This window comes from Misgurnus anguillicaudatus, unplaced genomic scaffold (assembly GCF_027580225.2).
Source record: "Misgurnus anguillicaudatus unplaced genomic scaffold, ASM2758022v2 HiC_scaffold_34, whole genome shotgun sequence".
NCBI lineage: Eukaryota > Metazoa > Chordata > Actinopteri > Cypriniformes > Cobitidae > Misgurnus > Misgurnus anguillicaudatus.
Genome location: NW_027395284.1, coordinates 673,235 through 700,907, shown reverse-complemented (window position 1 = coordinate 700,907; position 27,673 = coordinate 673,235). Strand labels below are relative to the sequence as shown.

General features: G+C 36.7%; 1 pseudogene; it reads right to left on the bottom strand.

The window, feature by feature from the left end:
- Positions 1 to 27,673, bottom strand: part of LOC129422194 (protein NLRC3-like) — a 139,608-nt pseudogene that overhangs the window by 5,632 nt on the left and 106,303 nt on the right.

Here is a 27,673-nt window from a genome sequence, read left to right as displayed (position 1 = left end):
AAAAAGCAATACTATCACCATTTATTAAATATTTCATATTTTTCCATTTTCTATTATTTCTTTTTGCCTTATATCTTGTCTTCTTCCTCTTTGTTCTAAAATTATTATGTTTACATACTTAATAAATATATAAATATAGCACACAGACATGATGTAAAGTGTTATTATTATATAAACAGGCCTATGCATATTAATTTGTATGTAAACATGATAGTTTTATAATAGTTTTATAGACAACACGTAGGCTATAAATATAAGGTAGAAATAATAGAAAACAGGAACATGAAATATTTAATAAATGGTATTATATAAAATATATGATAGTATTGCTTAGTTTTTATATGTACTTTAGCGATACTGTAAAATAATTGATTTACAAATAAAGAACAATACATACATTACATACATGCACATATATCAGTAGCAAAGTGTCATGGCTCACAGAACGAGGACTCAATTGCGGGTGCAGAGAATTAAATTTATTAATCACAAAAAGAGACACAGTTATATCCAGATGAGAACAGCCGGCAGCCTGGTGATAAATCCACTGGCCAAAGGAAGCCGAGTCCTAGAAAGCAGCAAGCGTGATGAAGATCACGCACCAAGGGGTGCGATGCTGCGGCTGTTCGAATCGGGCAGAAAGACTCCAGCAGGAGAGCCTCAGGCGGCTGGCGGTGACTGAGGATACAGAGGTGATGTGCACTAATAGTGAAAGAAACCCTGGAGCCTGGACGAGACAAGATACGGTGAGTAATAAAAGTGCATAACAGTCTTTAACATGGATACCAAGTCGTGAACTAGGTCTTGACAATACTAAATTACTAAGGCTATGGGGATCAGCGAATTGAGCATACAGCAACAACAACGGACTGACAACATGGAGCGAGAGTGAGAGAATTAAATAGAGAGGAAGATTAGAGTAAGGGCTAACAGGTGCGGAGCTAAACAGGATAATGAATGAGAGAGGGGGCGTGTGCGCACTAACAGCTGAGCGCGTGGCGAGCTGTCAAAACAAAAACCCACGTGCAGACAACAAGCGAACACACACACACATAAAACGTCAGACAGAGGACATGACACAAAGCCATTTAAACTTTTAATTTATCTAAAAAATAAACATAACATGATGAAAACACTATAAGACACATTACACTAAAGAGAAACAGACTTCGACAGAACACCGGATCCATAAACATCACAGTTTAAAGCTAAAACACTTCACACTGCTACTGTAGAGCTGACACTTTCTGCCACCAGTTGGGCTCCACCCACAAAAAAGTAATCTCTGTTTGCAAACACGCAAATGGTCTACAGAGAAATAAAATTATAAATAAATCATTATATAGCCTACAGGTGCTGGTCATATAATTAGAACATCATCAAAAAATTGATTTATTTCACTTATTCCATTCAAAAAGTGAAACCAAAAGTGTTTGACAAATACAAAGAAAGAATTTTTAGAATTCTTGGCCAACTGAAAAGTATGAACATGAAAAGTATGAGCATGTACAGCACTCAATACTTAGTTGGGGCTCCTTTTGTCTGAATTACTGCAGCAATGCGGCGCGGCATGGAGTCGATCAGTCTGTGGCACTGCTCAGGTGTTAGGAGAGCCCAGGTTGCTCTGATAGTGGCCTTCAGCTCTTCTGCATTGTTGGGTCTGGCATATCGCATCTTCCTCTTCACAATACCCCAAAGTTAGGCGAGTTTGCTGGTCAATTAACTCATTCACCGCCAGCCTTTTTGAGAAAAGTTGCCCACCTGCATTTTTGTGATTTTAACAAAATTTTCACAAAATTCTTTGCAGGAAAAATTATTTTCTATAAATATATAAACATACAAATTATATCAAATTAAAGAACACACCCTCTGCTTTCAAACAAACAATAAACAAACAAACAAACAAACAAAATGGGGAAAAACGTTTCATTATATATTTACTTTTTCTACTTAATTTACCACTGAAATATGGATATTTCTCTTTAAAAATACAACATTTTGAGCAAAAAGCTTAAAAAATTTCGTTTTTGTAAAGAAATTTATTTTAGAGATCAGACTCAGAATGACTATCAAACATAAACGCAGTTAAAATAAACCATTAACTCTTTTTAACTTCCGTTTTTGATAAATTCGTTTATGCCATCTGGCGGTATTACACTTTCACTTTGAAATTCGTCCAGAAAGGCACATTTATTAGTTAAATATGAACTCATAAATGATGAGATAACTCGTCAGTGGCGGTGAATGAGTTAAGAACAGGGATACCATGGTCCTTAAATCAGGTACTAGTAGCTTTGGCACTGTGTGCAGGTGCCAAGTCCTGTTTGAAAATGAAATCTGCATCTCCATAAAGTTGGTAGCCTACTTGTGTTAAGCCACTCTTGAACAACAGAAAGCGTCAGAAGCCTCAAAGACAAAAAGAACTGGACTGCTGCTGAGTAGTCCAAAGTTATGTTCTCTAATGAAAGTAAATTTTGTATTTCCTTTGGAAATCAGGGTCCCAAAGTCTGGAGGAAGAGTGTAGAGGCACACAATTCACGTTACTTGAGGTCCAGTGTAAAGTTTCCACAGTCAGTGATGGTTTGGGGTGCCATGTCATCTGCTGGTGTTGAACCACTGTGTTTTCTGACATCCAAGGTCAACATGGCTGTACCTACTTTAAGGACCATGGTATCCCTGTTCGTGACTTGCCAGAAAATCTATGGTGTATTGTGAATAGGAAGATGTGATATGCCAGACCAACAATGCAGAAGAGCTGAAGGCCACTATCAGAACAACCTGGGCTCTCATAACACCTGAGCAGTGCCACAGACTGATCGACTCCATATTACGCTGCATTGCTGCAGTAATTCAGGCAAAATGAAAAGACACCATTTGAAGTCGTTGACAAAACTGTAGGCTACATCACCTTTAAATGTTTATTGTGCCTGTCAGCACAGTTCCATATGTCCCATTCTGTCTAAATGAGTGGGAGATTTTCAGAACAAATAAGTAGCCTGTATACATTAATCCCTCATTTAGCATTCAAGTACTCCACTAATTAAACATCTAAAATTATCATTATTTGTACGTTTTCTGAGAGTGAAATGATTAACCTAATACTACCAAGTGTCCATAGACGTTCGACATCTTGGTTTCGGTTTATAAACATGCAGGAATTTGAAAATAAAATGCAGGACTTGCTTGATGTTTAAGAGTTATTAACGGAGATAAATTTCGGGAACTGATTTATGTTAAAAAGTTATTACGATTGACAAGACTCTCACTGATTGACAGATCCGAAACGCAACGCAGAGACACGCAAGTGCGCCGCACTATATACACAGAATTGTTGAAAAACATCTGTTTTGACAAGAATTTACGAAAGCATAATAAGCATTACAACAAACTTGCTGAGCTCATTATTATCTATGTCCATACAGTGCTTGCTCGAACATAACGAATTGTTTAAAAAAAACTATCATTAATCTTCATCTAAATAAATAAATAAATAACCAGATATTCGTTTAAAATTTCAAATAACAGTATGCTCTATTATTTAAAAATCAGCTTTGACTTAGTTCAAAACAAGCAACATGATTTTAAACAATAAGGTAATAAGAAAGATTTAATTCAAATGTTTCAGTTGTTTTTTACTTTATTTTTATGTTAATTGCAATTCATGTCATAGTAACCTTCAGTTAAAATTTTGCTTTTAAAATGTTATATTTTCATATTTTTATCTATTTACTTATAGCCTGGGTGCCAGCCGATCTTAGCCCCGCCCACAACATTTTGAGGACGGGAAGATTGGTCTGGGGTTTCTCCGTTGAGGAGCTACTATGCTAGACCGAAAGCTGGTCGAACCTATCAAATTGTCAGGGCGGGCTTTATATGATGATGGACAGATGATCAACAGTATCGTAATCAACCACGTCACCAAAGAGCACATGTGTTGAATCTGTTTAAAACGAAATGGCTGCTGCTGGAAAATTCAGATGCTACTCCGTAGCTCTGATTGGTTGTAGGTCTATCCAATTGGGTGCAGAGGCATTTTTCGGTTGAGACATGCCCCATAATCATAGCCCAATGGAGCGATATCAGACTCAAATTCTGACTAGAATTGAGTATGACAACGTCAGGCTAATATACTTATTTTATATTCACCTAGATTGACAATAAAGCTTGCTTCATCTTTAAGTAATTAAAAGATCATCTGTGACCGAAGTCACACAGAGACACAGAGTTATTAACGAGTATTTTATTATCAGAGTGCAGCATTTTATCAAGATCTTCTGGTCTTGTGTAATTACAAAAAACTAAGAATAAAACAGAAAAGGGGCATTTTTTACAGTTGGGTTAAAAAAAGTTTAATATTAGCAGCGTTTTTTTAAGATTTTAAACTAATTCCAAAACAGCTCACGTTTCCAAATAAGGGACGCTCAGAAAATGTCATTCATGTCATTTTATAAATTTCACTCATTCACTTCACAAACGTAAGCCTTTTTCACACAGACATTCCGGAGAATACACGGAAAAGGCATCCTGGATTTTTCCAGGATCGTTTGATTTTTGTTTATTCACACTGCCATGATGAGCTGACATCTGCAAGGTCCTGGAAAGAGACGTGACCTGTTTAAAGCCCTGCACTATCTTCTATACAGCATTTGAAGTTTGCAAATTATTTATAATTTCTCTCTCCAGAAACAACTTGCGTGCATTTTTGTTTATGATAAGATTATAATCATCGTGATTGTTTATATGCATTTAAAACCCGCATTTTGAGGAGCTGAACGATATATCTTGTTGGGGCATTTTCGTTTATTATAGCTCAAATGAGCACGTGACACGTTATTCTTTAATACTGCTGAATGATCTCCGTTTCAACGCAGTAAGTGACGAGCTAACTTACCTGATATCTGTCACAGTGTCAAACTGTGTTCTGTGTGTGTCATATGTATTAGTGTTGTTCCCCGAGTTAGCCACCAGATGTCTCTTGTCTTCACTGTCACATGTGTCATGAACTGCATCTCCCATAAACCCTTCTGTCATCATTGATCATTGTACTCAGCTGTTCCCACTCACCTTGTTTAGTGTTTGTGTATTTAAGCCCTGTCTGTTCAGTCATTGTTGTGGATTCCTTGTTGTAAGTCACATCGCCTTCTGTATCTGTGTTTATTTATGTATATGTTCTGGATTGCCTGTATGGATATTGACCTTTGATTGGATGGATTATGCTTTTGGATCACCCTTATTAAAACTGCATTTGGATCTAACTTTTCATGTGTGCGAGTCGTGACAATATCTGCTTCAGTCCAGTTTGCTGACATTTCTTGTCATGAATGTTGTAAATCCCTCATTTTAAAGAGTTGAACCAACTTCATGTTGCCATTACACGCACGTCCTCACTACGGCACGTGTGTCATTGTTTATGCATCTCATTTATCATTTCCTGATAACTGCTTCAATCTAGTTTGCAACATTTCTCGTGGTGAATGCACTGTAAAAAAAAATTTGCCTCCCTAACTCAAAATTTTCTAGTGACTGGTAACATTGACATTTTTCACTTGGGCCAATAGATTTTCTGTGAATTGAATTTTATCAATTGTGGCAACGATCTTTAAACATTAGCTCAATGGGAAATAACAGGTAGAGCCAATTGAAAATAAGCAGGGGTGCAAACTCCTCAGGGGTGAAAAATGTGACAAAGATACAATTGCTAATTATATATATATAATTTGTATTTTCATTTTAATAGTTTTATTAATTATTTATTCATTTTAAATCTTATTAATTGGAGCATTTACTAATACATTTTTTAAAATCAAATTTAAAACTGTTAACCACAAACTAACATCAATTACTGTAATGACATAAACAAGAATTAATAAATGCTTACAATATATTGTTCATCGTTTGATCATAATGCATTTACTAATGTGAACAAATACAAAGTGTTTAGTGTTACAGAAACTTATTTAAAAAAGAAACTTAGTATTTCCTATTATTCAGTATATACATGAACAAACAATTCAGGGTTTGTTCTGTTCACAGTAGGGCTGTCGCGGTAACCGCATTACCGCATGACCGCTCTACTGACAAGCCCAACCGCATGGAAAAAAGCAACCGCAACAACCGCGCCTTTCACGTTAAATTCATGAAACTATATGTCGCCTTGTTTTTCACGTCATACAGTACATGTATAAAAAAGGCCAAATAGATTGTCAAGAGTTAAGAGAGTAGGCCAATTTGTTTTTCGTAAATTTCAATTAAAAATGTAATACTTCATATTTCGTTAAATCATACAGTGAATGTGTGAAAAAGTAAAACTGAGATGACAGAATAACTGTGGCGTCGTCTGCCTCTAGATGCAGTTTTAAAGATTAAAATGACTTTAATATAACTGATCAACACAAATAATGCCAAAATATAACTGGTTGCTTACCAGCATTAAAACCTCATAAAAAAGACCTTTATAGGTTTTTTCTTTGTGCATCTGCAGCGTCCGCGCCGTGGATGCAGCCAATATAAAGCTGCGGTTGCTTTTGTGAACTGAATGCACCATGACTTTCACCTACATTTAGATATGCAAGTATTTCATCAACAGTATCTGCGTGAAACATTTTAAACATTGATGATCATCTGCCGACTTGACTGTTTCATCCCAGCATCCTCTATACACGGAGAGTCTGCTTTATTAACGGCTTTTCCTTCGCTCCGCATGAGCTAAACTTTTCCGCTTTTTACTTTTTTACTCGCATATATTTCTACATATTTTCGACAAAGGAAGACTCAAGATATAATGTAAGTTATTATAGATAGCATTTAAGCTTGTTCTGAAATGATGACAAATCTGTGTGACTAAAAATAACCTCTCCAGCTTAATTTAGCCAAAATAATGATACATTCGTTTTCATACTTTATATATACAAGTTAATTTATCTACTAATGTATTATTAAAAATACCCTAAATTATTATGCACTGCCTTCTGTATTGCATTCGTTTTGTACATTTACAGGTGCACAAATACTGGCTAATTTCAACTTCTTTAAGACACTGCTGTGTTCTGTATTGACCGGTGCTATGTTAATTTGCGCTTAACAAGCCTAAATGATGTTCTTCAATTTATTTTTGTTTTCTCAAAAATATATTTAGCTGTAGTATAGCTTGTGTTAATTTTTTTTTTCATAAGGGGAAATACATGTAGCCTACCCTTCTACATTAGTTGACCTCATTGTTCTGGATTTAAAAAAATAATTTTATTTTAGTAAATGAAGGTGGTAACCGCGACAGCCCTAGTTCACAGTCATAGCTATATTAATACAGTATGAATATGAACCCTGAACGAGCAACTCAAATTCAATTCCTATACAATTCGATATACAAATATTACAGGTATTAAAGGTAGAAAGGTGATTTAGTTAAGAGCAGTGATAGATTTTCTCTCAATGCCGTTTTATTAATACGAGTGACAGAAGCAAAATTAGGTAACTTCCCCTTTAAGACCAAAGTCTGGATCTAATACTCTTACACTTTTTTTTTAAATAATACTCTTACACATGCGTTTTCTCTTTCAGCTGTTTACTTTCTCTTACCTAAATAGTCGTGTTTATAAGGATACTTGCAAAGACGGGAATTTTTACCCATGTGTGTAACTTATTTGAGGCTAATACAGCGGCAAAATACTCACAAGCTCAATGAGAGGCGGATGCGCGACTTGCACGCTCCTTTCAAACTGAAACAGCTAACGCGCGCATATAGCACTGTTGTTTTTGTTTCAACGGCTTAAAATCACTTGTTTTTAAGTCACTTGTAAAACTGCGGTGCTTAAATATCTGTACAAATGTTAAGTTTTGGTGACCACGCGAACAGCAATGTGATGTGGGCGCGTAACCTTGATTAGAAAATACTACGAGTTAAGTGTGTGCGCTCATTCTGCACAGACTGTTTAAACTTCGGCAGTAAATAAGGTGACTATAAATTGTAAAACATAACCCGCCAAACTGGCTAGTGATTTGACATCATTACCACAATATCTGGAAATTATTTTCATATTTTCATTCATTGCGACCCTGTCGCAGAACCCCCTCATTTTCAAAAACTCATCGGATCTAGACGAATCACAAGAATTACCTATTTTGAATGAAAAACGGCGAATTTCGTCGAAAGGTGACAAGAAAATGTATATTGTTAAAATTATATTGGTAAGGAATCATGCTGAATTGTTTATTTCCGATGTCCTAATATAAAAAAAAAACACTCAAACTATTTTGTAACATTTTATTCATTTTTTATTTATTTGTAATACCTTAAAATTATAAATATACAGAAATGCACAGAAATGAACAATTTCACAGTACATTAGAAAATAATTATTTTTAATAAAAAAGTTTAGAAAAGACATTTTACAAATATCTCCACAAACGGGAGGGTTCCTCACCAAATGTTAATCACAATTTCACTTGAATTTAACATTCTCACACTATAAGTAAGAGCTTATGAAACTACTTTGAACACTTTAAACAATGCCTCATAACAGTTTAAACATTAAACACCTAAAACATTATACAAATTGAAGGCATAAAGTCTCACAAATTTTCCAGCACAACCTGCTCACTGGATATTAATCTTGACATGGATCAGCAACTGCTCAGTGTTTCACGAATTCCCATTTTCATGTCACGTGTGTAAATCTCCAAAGCCTTGGCACTCTGTAAGAAGTAAAAAAGTATCACTGAGTGTACATGTACCAAATGAAGACAATGTTATAAAAAACCCCAGATCAATATAGAATATCCTCAAAGTTTACACTTCTGAACATAGAAAAACGGCTGCTATAGTGCTGTTCAACATTATGAACATAAAACAGTTTTAATATAGAAGCAGAGGCGGTCTTACCATAGAGGCATAGGTAGGCAGCCGCCTGGGGCCCCCCACCAGTGGTCAAATTAGGGGGGCCCCAAACCAACCTAATAAATAGCCTACATAAATAAATAAAACCCTTATCATCACGAACACTTCAAAAGCATTGTAAATTGTATTAATATTCTAATTCTTAAGAAATACGTTGAAACTTTGAAATAGTAGTTAAAATGTCCAGTTCATGTTCTGTCACTAAACACTTACACCCCCTTCTTTCACAATGAAATGGACTAGTCCATAACGGTGCGTGCTGCGGCGCGAAAGATAAACACAAGTGACACGGGACTGGGAAAGTACACGAACAGAGACGTAAAGACAAATATAAACGCGAAAATGGGGCTTTGGTAAGTCAACCGCCTAGTAATAGCCCTGCATTGATAAAAATTATTTTGTGGTGAAGTAAATAATGTTACTACAGAAAAAAAACGAATGTATCCCTACAGGGCTCCAGACTGCAAGTAAATAGTCGCATTTTGCGAGTATTTTCCCTGCCTATGCGACAATTTATTATTAAATGTCGCACTGGCGCGACTATGAAATTTAAATACAATTATATTAATATAATGCGCAGGCGATTACGTCTGCGGCGCATCCAATCACTCTTCCTGTTGCTTTCTATCACAGCTCAGGTGCATATCACCTCTCTAAATCCGTCTCTTTTGTCCCATTTCGACCGCTCCTGCCCTGATTATTTTAAGGGGTGGTCTATGGAGATTGCGGGCGAGAGCCTCTGCTTTCGTTTTTGGGAGAAATGACGGGTTTAAAATGACGCGAACTAAGTAATATTATGTCAGAGTCCGGTGCTTGTGTTGTAATTAACAATGCTACAGTGTGTTTTATGTGTATGTAAGAGCTTTCTCTGATATTTCAGCACAGTTGATGAAATAATCTCCCCACAACCTCCACACGCTCGCAAAATGACACTAATAAAAGAGGCCGATATCAGCTGCTTTAGTTTAATCAATGAAAGCCTAAAAATAGCGCTGTACACTGCGTATTCACGCTAGAAGTCAGAAAAAACGCAATAGCTACATTGTGCTCAGTACCTCAGATTACAAGTCCTGGCCAAATGATATCTTCAGAGTGCTTTTACCACAAAGTAATAAAAAGTTGATTGTAAGTTTAATGGTTTACACAGTAAGGCAAATATATATTAAAAATAAAAGTATGGTAAAGTTAAAGATATGAATGTGTATATAAAGAATACAATTATTTGTATTTGTAATTAATTTATTAATGCATTAAACATGTTGGGACTTAGGTTTTAATGAATTATTAATGCATTAAACATGTTTGGACTTAGTTTTAGTGTTTATTTTTTGTTTTTACACCACCCAGTGACTGGTGCCACCAAATTGAGTGCAACCTCTCTCAAATGTTAGTCTGGAGCCCTGCTGTTGTTATGTTGGGGATGTTTTCGTCCACTATGGGGTGCTGTTGAGTCTTAATTTGGCCACAACTTTCAGCAAATGGAATGATTTTTGGTGAAAAATCTTATGTTGACACATATTTTGGGAAAATGCTCAAAAACTCAACAATACACTGTGGGAAAATTCACAACCCTTTTGTTATGTTTGTGAAGAAAACATTAAAGAAAACATATTTTTAATATAAAAAGTGATTGTAGACTGGATTTTTTTAACCTTTTATCACAGTCTTGGGCATGTGAAAGATTATTAACAACATTGGCTTTGATGCATTGCAAGTTTTTGTGCCGCATCAGATTTAAATTATTTCTCCCTCATTTACTGTTCGTGGCTGTTTTTGCCCCATTAACTTATTCTCTATTGGTTTGTGTAGTGCTGCACTTTGTGTGACCTCTGCTTTCCATCTTCATTTTGGAGTAAAAAAATACTTTTATAGATCGGATGGGGGGCCACACGTACCTTCGCCTTGGGCCCCCAATTTGCTAAATCCGCCACTGTATAGAAGTACAGTTATTTTGATATTTTCATTACTATAGTTTCACTGAAAATATCCTTTACTATGGTAAATGTCTGGTTATATGGTCCAACACAAACAATAGTAAAACTATGGTTAGTTTTCTAAGGGCGAATTGTTCAAGCAAACCTATACTAATGTTAAACGCTACTTCGTGTCGGTTTTATGTTCGATTACTTACAGTACAGTCAACTCGTCATCTCATCCGTTTTTGCGGTGTTCGTGCACTTATTTGAGACTCACGCCGTTAAGAATAAACGGCAGCTTTACACCACCAGCCGAGAGAGAGAGCGTCCTTTTCATATCTACCCCTCGTGGATTTCCTGATGCAAGATGACGACGGCAGCATGCGCTGCGCAGATCGATTGGCACATGAGATCAATGTAACGCGAGATATAAGCTTTTGAATGGCTCTCACTGAACTTTGATGTCATAGGTTGATTTGTCTGCGCAGTGCTGCATGCAGTCGAATACATGTAAACACGTCCAGGCCAAATACAGATGCCCCTACACTCGTAATATATTAATTTATTAAAAAAAAACGCCAATTTCTCTCTAGAAAGGTGCGGGTTGCAAGCAGCCTTTCATGTCTATGTGTGCACGAGTGTGGGCGCGGCACAGCGGCTCTTAATAAAAAAAGCCCATAAATCTCGAAAAAACTAACAGTTTTCACACAAATATGTTATATAAGAAATACAAATATAATATACTCACTGTGAAAGTTGTAGTGGCCTTGCCATTTCCTCACTAAATGAAGCGTTAGCTCGGTGCATTACACTGAGGAGAAAACATATTATATGATTTATGTTTGTATGCTGTAATTATTTAGATTTTCACTCAGTTTAACTAGAAAATGACTTTAAAAATACTTAAAAATGACTTAAATGTAAATATTGAAGTACTTACCATAACTTTATTGTAGAAAATGTCGATCATCAACTCCCGCGCACCCACACTGAAGCCAATTACTTTCAGGTGCATTCCCATACGCTTTTCTGGCTCAAACAACATTCAGTCAACTCAGATTTTTCATTTGACGCGATAAATTGGCTGAGCAGAGTTTAATATGTTCTGTGAATATACATTTTTGTTTTACCCCAATAGCTTAAGTTTTAATTACCACAATGCATATTTTTGTTTGGGGATAATTATTTGAAAGCAATATGTTGAGTCAATACATAACTTTCAGTTTCCACAATTTTTTAAAATATAAATTTTTTACAGTGTGTTCATATGCATGTTATCTCTCGTTTTAAGGAGCTGAACCATAACTTGTGTTGTGATGACGCATGCGTCCTCACTACGACACGCCCATTACGGAATTGTTTTGGCTTTTTGTTCACACAGAGGGTTTTCTGTGTATCTGACTAGGTCCTCTTTCCGGCAACGATCCCAGAAGATTTACGGGACCTGTTTGTGTTCACACAGACGATTGTCTGGCAATTTTACAGGTATTGTCTGGGGCCAAAGGTCTGTGTGAATGGGGTTATATTAATCGTGCTTTAAAGGTGACATAGAATGATTGAACAGGGTATTTATCCTTGTTCTGTGATGTGACATGTAGACAATTTTTTTTGTTTGGGTCTGTAATGCCTTAGAAGCTTCCTAAAAACCTCTCTCAGATAGCTCTATTAAGGTGGGGGATTTTAAACAAGTGGTTTTGCACCTTTTTGGCTCCCCCTACTGGCTTAACTTGCAATCTCATTACTGATTGGCTGACTTTGCTGCCACTCAAAAAATATAGCCAATTATTTTAAAGTGGAGGGGCAGTTAGATGCCTGTGATGTCATAAGCATCAGTTTTTCAGATTGGGCCGTTTTCTGGCTGACATTTCTAAAAGAGGAATTTCTATGAAACTGAGATGTTTAGCATGTTTAGCACTTTTTGTATGTGTGTAGACTACCATTATTCAACAAAGACAAGGTAAAAATGGTTTTTCATTCTATGTCCCCTTTAAGGGGGTTATTATTTAGCACTGTTTCAGCAAACACGTGATTGTGTCTGGCCGAATATTTTTTCTGTTATTCAGATGAATTCATTATTCATTTTGAAGCTATTATCTGTCCCTTTCCGAATAATGTATTTGGCTTCGGGCACATCCCTAGTTTGCTCATACTTTTCATGTTCATACTTTTTAATATTTCTAAAAATCCTTTCTTTGCATTGGTCTTAAGTAATATTCAAATTTTCTGAGATACTGAATTTGGGATTTTCCTCAGTTGTCAGTTATAATCATCAAAATTAAAAGAAATAAACATTAAAAATATTAGTCTGTGTGTAATGAATTAATATAATATACTTTCTCTTTTTGAATGGAATTAGTGAAATAAATAAACTTTTTGATGATAATCTAATTACATGACCAGCACCTGTAAATCATAAATAGGACACAAAAATACATCTAAAGCAACAGAAGTGAATGAAGATCTCTTTCTCTTCTTTCTCACTCTATAAGACACACAGTGTTTCTCAATAATGCTTGGCTCACACTACAGGATTTTTAAAATCCTGGCAGATTATGAAAACTGGTTGCAGCACACACATAAGGAGAATCTTGTCAGATATTCTTCTCTCAAACTTAATTTAGAAATGAGTGAAGAGTCCATGATCAATCCAAACCAGCCATATTTATTACGTAAACATCTGTAGTGTATATTCAATTTACAGCTTACACAGCCACAGGCAACAAACTGAAAACTAAACACTTCAACCCGGCAGGGGAATATAAAACAGCGCCAACAGGACTCATGCGCATGTGCACTTTCACTAGTACGGTGTCTCTCAGTGTCCATACAGTACGCAAACGCAATCATTCACAAGAATGATCTACATCCTCCTTCTTTAGATTGTGCTTCCTACGGCAAAATTGAATAAAAGGTTAGGTATTAACTTACAACACTATAACAGTTACATTTTCCATATTGCGAAATTGTACTTATAACATTCAAAACATTTTAACATTTGTTTGTGAAATAAGTGCATTAAGTGGCATCTGAAGACATTTTCACTGGAACAAATTTTTTTTTATAACAGGGCTTTATGCTATGCACAGTGTTGGGTAAGTTACTTAAAAAAAGTAATCAACTACAAATTACTAATTACTACTTTAAAATTGTAATTTGATTACATTACTGATTACTACATGCAAAAAGTAATCTAATTACTAATTACTTTACTTTTAAGTTACTTTGACAACATCAAATGTAAAAAGCTACAAAGTGAAACTGTCAGAAACAAGGACGGATGAACCCAAATGCAGGCGATGACGGGGGTGAACAGAAAACACTTTATTATAACAAAGACAAAACAAGAGCCCACGTGGGGGCAGAACAAACACGGAATACTGACAGATGACTTAAACTAGACTTGACTATGATTCTAACACTAGACAGAATCACACAGTAACAGTACAAAATGAACGAACACAATGGTATTAAATATGAAAAACTAAACAGGATAAGGAGAAAAAAAGTGAGGGTTATGAACTAATGATTAAACTATTAACAGGGAGAAGAAGGGGGCGGAGACAAGAGACTTTAAATGCTTAAAGCTATTTTGGTGTGATTAGCACTCTCCTAAAATTACTGGTCATAATGATTCAGAAATATTTGTAGCTTTTATAATAAGTTACACATGTTTAACATTTCTCATTAAACATTCTACATTTAGATAACATAGATAGCATCTATCTATCTATCTATCTATGCACATTCATTCGCGGTCGCGGAGACAGAAACTAGAGTTTTAACACGTCATCGCATTTGCAAGGGCTTTTTGGTCAAGTTAAAGAATGTTAATATTCATGTTAGTTCGTTAAATATAACAATCAAAAGTTGTTTTGGTAATTGTTTAAATAAACATATGATTAATTAATGCAAGTGCACCCGCATTGAGCTCATGATTAAATAACATAGTTAAATAATGTTAACAAAGAAAACCTTATTGTACATTAGTAATTTAAAAACACACCTGTACAATCGCTTCTGGCAGACCAGATGTCATCGCGCAAAGCCCACTTTTTTGGACATGTATTGTCTGTATTCCACTTGAATGATCAACCACCGCTCACACAGCATCCATTTTCTTGCGTCTCCGACGAGTGCTTATGCAGTATGCACATGCTCGTTAACTGACGCTGCGCGCATGCTCGTTAACTGACTCTGCGAGCATGCTCGTTAACAGACGTTGCTGAGCAACGGCAAAACGTCATTTTAAAATACATTTTAATTAATTTTTCAACACTTAATTTGTAACGCTAGTAACGTAATTTTGTTGTCATTGGTAACTGTAATCAAATTACATACATTTAAAATGTAAAGCGTTACGTTACTGCATTATCAGGAAAAGTAATTAGAGTACAGTAATGCGTTACATAGTAACGCGTTATACCCAACTCTGGCTATGCACTATAATCAGAACTATAGACTCCTTTAGAGTCTATTGCAAAATTACAAAAAAATATTTCTTTTTTTAAATGTCTTTGGTTTGCAGTCCATAACAGTGAGATACTCATAGCTTATACTTTGGATTAGGCCTGCAGACGCGACCCGAGCGTGTCACGTACAGTGTGTTACCTGGTGTTACCATCTTTGTAGACTGGACAGCAGGCCTCTGCTGATTGCTGGTAGGCTGAGGCATTACCTGGGTCTCTCGAGGTATGTGTGGTGTTTGTGGTGTGTGTGGGGGACTGACTTGTGTAGCCGGATTGGCGTATTGATAATCAAAGTCTGCTGGGTCGACCTGTAGTGGTGGTGGCTCGGCAACTGGGAGGATTTGGCGGCAATTTCTCCTGTAGGTCCCTCCGTTAGACTCGATGATGTATGAGCGGGGTTTCTCGCACACTTCCTTCACAGTGCCCAAGTGGTCATGTCCCTTGATGGTCTGCATCCTTACGACTTGTCCCTCTTCAAGTGGCTGTAGTGGGCGGCTTGATGCATCATAGTATCGCTGTTGAATAAGTCTTTTTTTTGAAGTTGGGCAGTGACCCGCTATCTGTTTTTCGAGGCTGGCTCCAGCAGTTTGGTGCTGACAGGAAAAGTCGAGCGTGTTTGTCGAGACATCAGATGTTCTGCAGGCGAGCCCAATGCTTTGTCGCAGGGAATGTTCCTGATGTTCAGCAGGTTAAGATACACATCAGTCCCATCTCTGAGATTTTTCCATCAGTAGTTTGGCACTACGGACTGCTCTTTCTGCCAGTCCGTTTGACTGTGGATATCCCGGGCTGCTAGTGACGTGAATGAAGTCCGACTGCTTGGCGAAATCCTTGAAGCGTTGGCTTGTGTATTGCCTGGCATTATCACTGATGAGGGTGTGAGGCGTTCCATGGACAGAAAAATGCCCTTTCAGCTTCGTGATCACAGCTGCTGAAGTTGTGTCACGGAGAAGGTCAATTTCATACCATCCTGAGTATGAGTCCACCAGCATGTGATACTGTTGTCCGTGCCACTCAAAACATATCAGTAGCCACCGTAGACCATGGCAAGGCTGGAACTGGATTTGGCTGTAAAGGTTCATTTTGCTGGTGTGGTCTGATGCTATTGCAGATGGAGCATGATATCAGTTCTTCTCCAATGTCCTTGTTCATTGACGGCCAAAAGAACGTGCTCCTAGCCCTGCGTCTGGCTGCCTCTAAGCCTGGGTGACCTCTGTGTACAATATTGATGTATTCCCGGTGCAGACAGTGCGGAATTACTGCTTTGTGGCCCTTGATAACTATTCCATCTTCCACCACCAGCTCATCTCTGTAAGGGAAGAATGAACGAATGGCTGGGTGGACGCTGCGTTCTTTGTCAGGCCATCCACGTTGAATAACTGTGCTGAGAGTTTGTAGCACCTGATCCTGTGCTGTGTGTGTCCGGAGTTCCTATAGTCTGTAAGTTGAGATGTAGCTGATGGACATCACCTCAAATGTACTGTTTTCAGCTGGGCTTTGTGAAACAGGTTTGTTTGGAGCTCGTGATAGTGTGTCGGCTAAGTACATGTGCTTACCCTTCTTGTAGACCACCGTGATGTCATAGGCTTGTAACTTTAGTAACATCCTTTGCAGTCAGGCAGGAGCAGTGTGGATGGGCTTTTTTAGGATCGTTACGAGGGGTTGGTGGTCAGTAGTTGTAGCGACCCGGTATATGTCAAAATTTGATTGATTTATGACCCCCTTTGACAGGGGGCGGGACTATCAATCAAAAGCTGTACAATCTGTCTAGGTTTGAGAATGGTATATCAAGGGCTTTAGACAGCGAGTATCCTGTGCGTGTTTTACGATGTGTCAATCAGCTCGTTGTTATTTCTGTGTGTGTGTTTTGTCAAGCCTATGCTGTCATGTTTATTGCTGTCAAAAATAAGTTTATTGTTTTAGACTGTCCAGTTTCTGGCAGGTTTTATGACCGGAGTTTCTCCGTCCTGTGTGCGCTCCTCTCCCGGGCGCGCTTCTCGACCCCCACTGCGTGTCTCACAGCGGTGTCGGTGTTCAGCGGACCTGTGTGGTTCTTTAGACGAAAACCTGTTTATTATAAACTAAATAAAAATTTAACCGTGAGTCTTTTCATCACCCGCTCTCTATGTTCACGCGCATTAAAACTCGCTCACCGGTGCACGCGCCGGGTGTATGGGCATATCTGCAGTTTTAAAATAAACTTAATAAGTGTAATGCTGGCCACTCTGACAAAAAGTAAAGGTTTATTTTAGATTTAGGGATTTCTTTAATCAAGTCTCTGATTAAAACATGTGAATGCGCGCACCGACGGCGATCTTACGCTGACGCGCACTTATCTGACCTTAATAAACTTTTAAATGTTTTAAGACGTTTTCATCCCATCTTCAGGGTTTTTTATTATTGACTTCTTAAAACCACGTATGTATATTATTATACAACGAATCTTATCATGTATGCTCTGACAAAAGTATGATTGTAGATTTTAGGTGGAGCGGTGTCATGTTTATTGCTGTCAAAAATAAGTTTATTGTTTTAGACTGTCCAGTTTCTGGCAGGTTTTATGACCGGAGTTTCTCCGTCCTCTGTGCGCTCCTCTCCCGGGCGCGCTTCTCGACCCCCACTGCGTGTCTCACAGCGTGGTCGGTGTTCAGCGGACCTGTGTGGTTCTTTAGACGAAAACCTGTTTATTATAAACTAAATAAAAATTTAACCGTGAGTCTTTTCATCACCCGCTCTCTATGTTCACGCGCATTAAAACTCGCTCACCGGTGCACGCGCCGGGTGTATGGGCATATCTGCAGTTTTAAAATAAACTTAATAAATGTAATGCTGGCCACTCTGACAAAAAGTAAATGTTTATAGATTTAGGGATTTCTTTCATCAAGTCTCTGATTAAAACATGTCAATGCGCGCACCGACGGCGACCTTACGCTGACGCGCACTTATATCTGACCTTAATAAACCTTTAAATGTTTTAAGACGTTTTCATCCCATCTTCAGGGTTTTTTATTATTGACTTCTTAAAACCATGTATGTATATTATTATACAACGAATCTTATCATGTATGCTCTGACAAAAGTATGATTTTAGATTTTAGGTGGAGCGGACACACATTTATGCCAAATACTGTTGAATATAAACGTTTGTTTTGTCAAAAGTTTCTTTAAAGTCAATAAGTAATCAAACATTTTAGATGTATCTGGTTAAACTTAAATCTGATATTTTCTATCGATCTATTTCTTTAGTTTTCTGATCAGTCAACGTTCACAAGCTGCTCTCATGACCGTGTGTGTGTGTCCGTGAGATAATTCACAGCAGGGGTGGATTGTAAAGTAGTTAGAGTCTTTTAAAACCATGGTGGTAATAATGTAATACTGTCACTCTGACAAAAAGTAAAAGATTTATTTTAGATTTTATAGCAAACACTGCAGGATCTAAAAGTTTGTAACATCACAAATTTATTTAATGAAATATTCAGTACATGTATAGCAATGAATTGTACCAAAACCACCAGAGGCCGACAATTCTTTAGACCAAAGACTATTTATTTTAAACTAAATAAAAGTTTAATCGAGATCCGTGTATCTGTTCATGTACAGCATACTGTTAATGCATTAAAGATCGAGTCCCCGGTGGGTACAACAGAGAACACCCGTGGATGCGCGTTCATATCTACCGTTTAAAATAAACTTAATAAATATAATTCTGTCCGCTCTGACAAAATAAGGTTTTATTTTAGATTTAGGGGTTTCTTTAAACAAGTCTGTGATTAAAACATGTTCAGCAATGCGCGCACCGACGGCGACAGAGAACTTACGCTGATGCGCTCTTATATCTGTCGTTAAGAAACTTTTAAACGTTTTAAGACATTTAAGCCCCTCTTGTGGTTTGAATTCATTAATGTCACCTAACATCCGAGTGTGTACATGTGTATTTACGATAAATGTAACACGATACGCATTGTCAAAATAAAAGGTTTCCTGAACATGGTATTCCAGTGCGTGTTTTTTGTCTCGCGAGTGCTCGTCATATTTATTGATGTGAAAAAAGTTTGATGTCTAAGACGTTCAGTTTCTGGACGGTTGGTTTTTACCAGCGGGCTCTCATTCTCACCACCCGTTATCACCCACCCAGTAGACCCCAGTGTGTCTGAACAGCGGTGGTGTTCAGCGGCCCGTATTGTTCCTAAAACTCTGTGTTGGTAAAATAAGTGTAATACAGCCGTTGACAAAAAGTAAAAGGTTTATTTTAGATTTAAGGTGGTCCACCAGCGCCTTTATGGCAAACACTTCAGGTTCTAAAAGTTTGTAACACCAAGAATTTGTTTAATGAAATATACAGTACATGTATAAGCAATCCCCCGAGTCCATAATCTCCGGACGGGATCGTCAATACTCTTTTCTTTAGACTAAAGGGTATTTATTTTAACATAAATAAAAGTTTATTTGCATCACGAACGCCGAGAAACTGTTCATGCACCGCAATCTATTGTTCACGCGCATTAAAGGTCGATCACCGGTGATGACCAGAGAACGAACCGGGTGTGTGTTCATATAAACTTAATAAATGTAATTCTGTCCGCTCTGGCAAAATAAAAGTTTATTTTAGATTTAGCCATTTCTTTAACCAAGTCTCTGATTAAAACAAGTTACTTTTGCTTAGGGCAATAGGCACATGCACACACATATCTGTGGTATTAAAAATAAGGTTTTTAAAGTTTAAGAAATTTAAACATTTGAAAAAAATCAAACATTTTAGAGGTGTCTGAGTAAACTTATATCTAATGTCATATGAGCCGTACCGTGTAGCGTTCGTGTCTGTGTGCGTGTCAGTTTATGTATGTGTGTGTTATGCAATCGTAGAGTAGGGCGTGGGATGTGAGAGACTGTGAGGGTGTGTGTATGTGTGTGTGTGTGTGTGTGTGTGTGTGTGTGTGTGTGTGTGTGTGTGTGTGTGTGTGTGGTTATCACGTGGTGGGGGTCCCAAATGATCAATGGCAGGATTTTTATGTGACGGACAGGCCCTAGGTCAGCCTGTGGGGTTAGATACAACTTAGGTTAACATCTATCAACGCATAATAAGCAAACATGAAATTATATTATACCTATGCATTGTTACTGATGTTCCTAGTTTTGTGTATTTTTCTTAAACAAACTTTTGCTTTTCAAACTTAGTCAGTCTTCAGACTTTTGTCTTTTCATACATTTGTTCATAGTTTTTCTTCGCTAGTGTCAATTCGTGTTTGAGATTTTTTTGTAAACTCATCAGATGTACATACTTGCGTGTTTTTCTTAAACTTTTGCTTTTCAAACTTAGTCAGTCTTCAGACTTTTGTCTCTTCACACATTTTTTCAAAGTTTTTCTTCGCGAGTGTCAACCCGTGTCTGAGATTTTGTAAACTCATGTACACGCGTGTGTATTTTTCTTAAACAAACTTTTGCTTTTCAAACTTAGTCAGTCTTCAGACTTATGCATACATATGTTCAAAGTTTTTTTCCTCGCTAGTGTCAAATCCTGTTTGAGATTTTTTTGTAAACTCATGTAAACGATTGTGTATTTTTCTTAAACTTTTGCTTTTCAAACTTAGTCAGACTTCAGACTTTTGTCTCTTCACACATTTGTTCAAAGTTTTTCTTCGCTAGTGTCATATCCTGTTTGAGATTTTTTTTGTAAACTCATGTACACACTTGCATATTTTTCTTAAACAAACTTTTGCTTTTCAAACTTAGTCAGTCTTCAGACTTTTGTCTCTTCACACATTTGTTCAAAGTTTTTCTTCGCTAGTGTCATATCCTGTTTGAGATTTTTTTGTAAACTCATGTACACACTTGCATATTTTTCTTAAACAAACTTTTGCTTTTCAAACTTAGTCAGTCTTCAGACTTTTGTCTCTTCATACATTTGTTAAAAGTTTTTCTTCGCTAGTGTCAACCCGTGTCTGAGATTTTGTAAACTCATGTACATACTTGTGTATTTTTCTTAAACTTTTGCTTTTCAAACTTAGTCAGTCTTCAGACTTTTGCATACATTTGTTCAAAAAATTTTCCTCGCTTGGGTCAAATCCTGTTTGAGATTTTTTTTTTTTGTAAACTCATGTACATACTTGTGTATTTTTCTTAAACTTTTGCTTTGCAAACTTAGACACTCTTCAGACTTTTGCATACATTTGTTCAAAGTTTTTTCTTCGCTAGTGTCAAATCCTGTTTGAGATTTTTTGTAAACTCATGTACATACGTGTGTATTTTTCTTAAACTTTTGCTTTTCAAACTTAGTCAGTCTTCAGACTTTTGTCTCTTCACACATCTGTTCAAAGTTTTTTCTTCGCTAGGGCCAAATCCTGTTTGAGATTTTTTGTAAACTCATGTACATACGTGTGTATTTTTCTTAAACTTTTGCTTTTCAAACTTAGTCAGTCTTCAGACTTTTGTCTCTTTACACATCTGTTCAAAGTTTTTTTTCTTCGCTAGGGCCAAATCCTGTTTGAGATTTTTTTTTTTGTAAACTCATGTACACACTTGTGTATTTTTCTTAAACTTTTGCTTTGCAAACTTAGTCAGTCTTCATACTTTAGCATACATTTGTTCAAAGTTTTTCCTCCGCTTGGGTCAAATCCTGTTTGAGATTTTTTTTTGTAAACTCATGTACATACGTGTGTATTTTTCTTAAACTTTTGCTTTTCAAACTTAGTCAGTCTTCAGACTTTTGCATACATTTGTTCAAAGTTTTTCTTCGCTAGTGTCAACCCGTGTCTGAGATTTTGTAAATTCATCAGATGTACACACTTGCGTATTTTTCTTAAACTTTTGCTTTTCAAACTTAGTCAGTCTTCATACTTTTGCATACATTTGTTCAAAGTTTTTCTTCGCTAGTGTCAAATCCTGTTTGAGATTTTTTGTAAACTCATGTACACACTTGTGTATTTTTCTTAAACTTTTGCTTTTCAAACTTAGTCAGTCTTCATACTTTTGTCTCTTCACACATCTGTTCAAAGTTTTTTCTCCGCTAGGGCCAAATCCTGTTTGAGATTTTTTTGTAAACTCATGTACAGTTGTGTTCAAAATTATTCAACCCCCCAATGCTGTTAAGGGTTTTAGGGAATTTAGTGTACATTTGTAATTGTATTCAGAATGAAATCCTACAATGACTTCTTAAAGAACCATAAGCAACTAAAAGACATCAATTGGTTTTGTAATATAGTAGTAAATGTTTCTTTTGTGAATTCTTCATTGACACAATTATTCAACCCCTTAAAGAACTACCACTCTGAAGAACAGAGGTTCATTGAAGTGTTTTCAATCAGGTATTGAAAACACCTGTGGATGTCAGGGAACAGCAATAAAGCCTAATTAGCACCAATTAGGCAGCTTTAAAATGACTGTGATACTCAACTCCTTCTAAACATTTACTGGTGTGGTTACAAACATGGTGAAGTCAAAAGAATGGTCCAGGAAGACAAGAGAAGAGGTGATTAATCTTCACAGGAAGGGCAATGGCTATAAAAAGATTGCAAAGATGTTAAACATACCAAGAGACACCATAGGAAGCATCATTCGCAAATTCAAGGCAAAGGGCACTGTTGAAACGCTTCCTGGTCGTGGCAGAAAAAAGATGCTAACTGCGACTGCTGTGCGCTATCTGAAGCGTAGAGTGGAAAAAAGTCCCTGTGTGACTGCTGAGGAACTGAGAAAAGATTTGTCAGATGTGGGTACTGAAGTTTCTGCTCAGACAATACGGCGCACCCTGCGTACTGAAGGCCTCCATGCCAGAACTCCCAGGCGCACCCCCTTGCTGTCTCCAAAGAATAAGAAGAGTCGACTGCAGTATGCCAAAAGTCATGTGGACAAACCACAGAAGTTTTGGGATAGTGTTCTGTGGAAAATTAGAACTGTTTGGGCCCATGGATCAACGCTATGTTTGGAGGAGGAAAAACAAGGCCTATGAAGAAAAGAACACCTTGCCTACTGTGAAGCATGGTGGGGGGTCAATCATGCTTTGGGGCTGTTTTGCTTCTGCAGGTACAGGGAAACTTCAGCGTGTGCAAGGTACCATGAATTCTCTTCAGTACCAGAAGATATTGGATGACAATGTGTTGCAGTCCGTCACAAACCTGAGGCTTGGGAGACGTTGGACCTTTCAACAGGACAATGATCCCAAGCATACCTCCAAATCCACTAGAGCATGGTTGCAGAAAAAAGGCTGGAACATTTTGAAGTGGCCATCGCAGTCACCAGACTTAAATCCGATTGAGAACCTCTGGTGGGACTTAAAGAAAGCAGTTGCAGTGCGCAAGCCTAAGAATGTGACTGAACTGGAGGCTTTTGCTCATGATGAATGGGCGAAGATACCCGTAGATCGCTGCAAGACACTTGTGTCAAGCTATGCTTCACGTTTAAAAGCTGTTTTAACTGTAAAAGGATGTTGTACTAAGTACTAAGATTGAATGTCACTTGGGGGTTGAATAAAACTGATAATGATGTGAGCACAGAAAAGACATTTGTGGTTATTTCATTATAAATGTTATGTTATATTTGTCTGACCTACACATGCCTCTTTGATGTAATTGTAAGCAGGATGACTGAATGATCAAAATCAATGTCAAACCGGCCAAAACAATCAATTTCAGTTGGGGTTGAATAATTTTGAACACAACTGTATACACTTGCGTATTTTTCTTAAACAAACTTTTGCTTTTCAAACTTAGTCAGTCTTCATCAGACTTTTGTCTCTTCATACATTTGTTCAAAGTTTTCTTTGCTAGTGTCAAATTGTGTTTGAGATTTTTTTTGTAAACTCATCAGATGCACATACTTGTGTATTTTTCTTAAACTTATGCTTTTCAAACTTGGGCAGTCTTCAGACTTGTTCTTAGTTCTATCTGCTCAGACAATATTTTGCATTCATCAAACGTCTTGTTTTTTTTTTTTGTAAGCGACATCATATATCTGTGATTGTTTTGTGAATACAGATTGTTTCATTTCTATAGTTTATGCAACATTTTGGCAAACTCTTTAAATTAGTGCTAGATGATTAAAACAACAACGCAAAGTATGTTTTAGATTTACTTACTAAATCTTTCACGACGAAACAGCGATGATAGCATTATGTCTGAATCTGTAAACTTGTAACACCACCAATAGCTCGATGTACATAACGAAGACTGCAAAATAATAAAGAGTGATTAAATTAAGATGCAAACATTTTGGCATTTGGCAATGTTTGAAATAGTTTGGACAAATGTATGAAGAGACAAAAGTCTGATGAAGACTGACTAAGTTTGAAAAGCAAAAGTTTGTTTAAGAAAAATACGCAAGTGTATACATGAGTTTACAAAAAAATCTCAAACAGGATTTGGCCCTAGCGGAGAAAAAACTTTGAACAGATGTGTGAAGAGACAAAAGTATGAAGACTGACTAAGTTTGAAAAGCAAAAGTTTAAGAAAAATACACAAGTGTGTACATGAGTTTACAAAAAATCTCAAACAGGATTTGACACTAGCGAAGAAAAACTTTGAACAAATGTATGCAAAAGTATGAAGACTGACTAAGTTTGAAAAGCAAAAGTTTAAGAAAAATACGCAAGTGTGTACATCTGATGAATTTACAAAATCTCAGACACGGGTTGACACTAGCGAAGAAAAACTTTGAACAAATGTATGCAAAAGTCTGAAGACTGACTAAGTTTGAAAAGCAAAAGTTTAAGAAAAATACACACGTATGTACATGAGTTTACAAAAAAAAATCTCAAACAGGATTTGACCCAAGCGGAGGAAAAACATTGAACAAATGTATGCAAAAGTATGAAGACTGACTAAGTTTGCAAAGCAAAAGTTTAAGAAAAATACACAAGTGTGTACATGAGTTTACAAAAAAAAAAATCTCAAACAGGATTTGGCCCTAGCGAAGAAAAAAAACTTTGAACAGATGTGTGAAGAGACAAAAGTCTGAAGACTGACTAAGTTTGAAAAGCAAAAGTTTAAGAAAAATACACACGTATGTACATGAGTTTACAAAAAATCTCAAACAGGATTTGGCCCTAGCGAAGAAAAAACTTTGAACAGATGTGTGAAGAGACAAAAGTCTGAAGACTGACTAAGTTTGAAAAGCAAAAGTTTAAGAAAAATACACACGTATGTACATGAGTTTACAAAAAATCTCAAACAGGATTTGACACTAGCGAAGAAAAAACTTTGAACAAATGTATGCAAAAGTCTGAAGAGTGTCTAAGTTTGCAAAGCAAAAGTTTAAGAAAAATACACAAGTATGTACATGAGTTTACAAAAAAAAAAAAAATCTCAAACAGGATTTGACCCAAGCGAGGAAAAATTTTTGAACAAATGTATGCAAAAGTCTGAAGACTGACTAAGTTTGAAAAGCAAAAGTTTAAGAAAAATACACAAGTATGTACATGAGTTTACAAAATCTCAGACACGGGTTGACACTAGCGAAGAAAAACTTTGAACAAATGTATGAAGAGACAAAAGTCTGAAGACTGACTAAGTTTGAAAAGCAAAAGTTTGTTTAAGAAAAATATGCAAGTGTGTACATGAGTTTACAAAAAAATTTCAAACAGGATATGACACTAGCGAAGAAAAACTTTGAACAAATGTGTGAAGAGACAAAAGTCTGAAGACTAAGTTTGAAAAGCAAAAGTTTGTTTAAGAAAAATATGCAAGTGTGTACATGAGTTTACAAAAAAAATCTCAAACAGGATATGACACTAGCGAAGAAAAACTTTGAACAAATGTGTGAAGAGACAAAAGTCTGAAGTCTGACTAAGTTTGAAAAGCAAAAGTTTAAGAAAAATACACAATCGTGTACATGAGTTTACAAAAAAATCTCAAACAGGATTTGACACTAGCGAGGAAAAAAACTTTGAACATATGTATGCATAAGTCTGAAGACTGACTAAGTTTGAAAAGCAAAAGTTTGTTTAAGAAAAATACACACGCGTGTACATGAGTTTACAAAATCTCAGACACGGGTTGACACTCGCGAAGAAAAACTTTGAAAAAATGTGTGAAGAGACAAAAGTCTGAAGACTGACTAAGTTTGAAAAGCAAAAGTTTAAGAAAAACACGCAAGTATGTACATCTGATGAGTTTACAAAAAAATCTCAAACACGAATTGACACTAGCGAAGAAAAACTATGAACAAATGTATGAAAAGACAAAAGTCTGAAGACTGACTAAGTTTGAAAAGCAAAAGTTTGTTTAAGAAAAATACACAAAACTAGGAACATCAGTAACAATGCATAGGTATAATATAATTTCATGTTTGCTTATTATGCGTTGATAGATGTTAACCTAAGTTGTATCTAACCCCACAGGCTGACCTAGGGCCTGTCCGTCACATAAAAATCCTGCCATTGATCATTTGGGACCCCCACCACGTGATAACCACACACACACACACACACACACACACCACACACACACACACACACACACACACACACACACACACATACACACACCCTCACAGTCTCTCACATCCCACGCCCTACTCTACGATTGCATAACACACACATACATAAACTGACACGCACACAGACACGAACGCTACACGGTACGGCTCATATGACATTAGATATAAGTTTACTCAGACACCTCTAAAATGTTTGATTTTTTTCAAATGTTTAAATTTCTTAAACTTTAAAAACCTTATTTTTAATACCACAGATATGTGTGTGCATGTGCCTATTGCCCTAAGCAAAAGTAACTTGTTTTAATCAGAGACTTGGTTAAAGAAATGGCTAAATCTAAAATAAACTTTTATTTTGCCAGAGCGGACAGAATTACATTTATTAAGTTTATATGAACACACACCCGGTTCGTTCTCTGGTCATCACCGGTGATCGACCTTTAATGCGCGTGAACAATAGATTGCGGTGCATGAACAGTTTCTCGGCGTTCGTGATGCAAATAAACTTTTATTTATGTTAAAATAAATACCCTTTAGTCTAAAGAAAAGAGTATTGACGATCCCGTCCGGAGATTATGGACTCGGGGGATTGCTTATACATGTACTGTATATTTCATTAAACAAATTCTTGGTGTTACAAACTTTTAGAACCTGAAGTGTTTGCCATAAAGGCGCTGGTGGACCACCTTAAATCTAAAATAAACCTTTTACTTTTTGTCAACGGCTGTATTACACTTATTTTACCAACACGGAGTTTTAGGAACAATACGGGCCGCTGAACACCACCGCTGTTCAGACACACTGGGGTCTACTGGGTGGGTGATAACGGGTGGTGAGAATGAGAGCCCGCTGGTAAAAACCAACCGTCCAGAAACTGAACGTCTTAGACATCAAACTTTTTTCACATCAATAAATATGACGAGCACTCGCGAGACAAAAAACACGCACTGGAATACCATGTTCAGGAAACCTTTTAT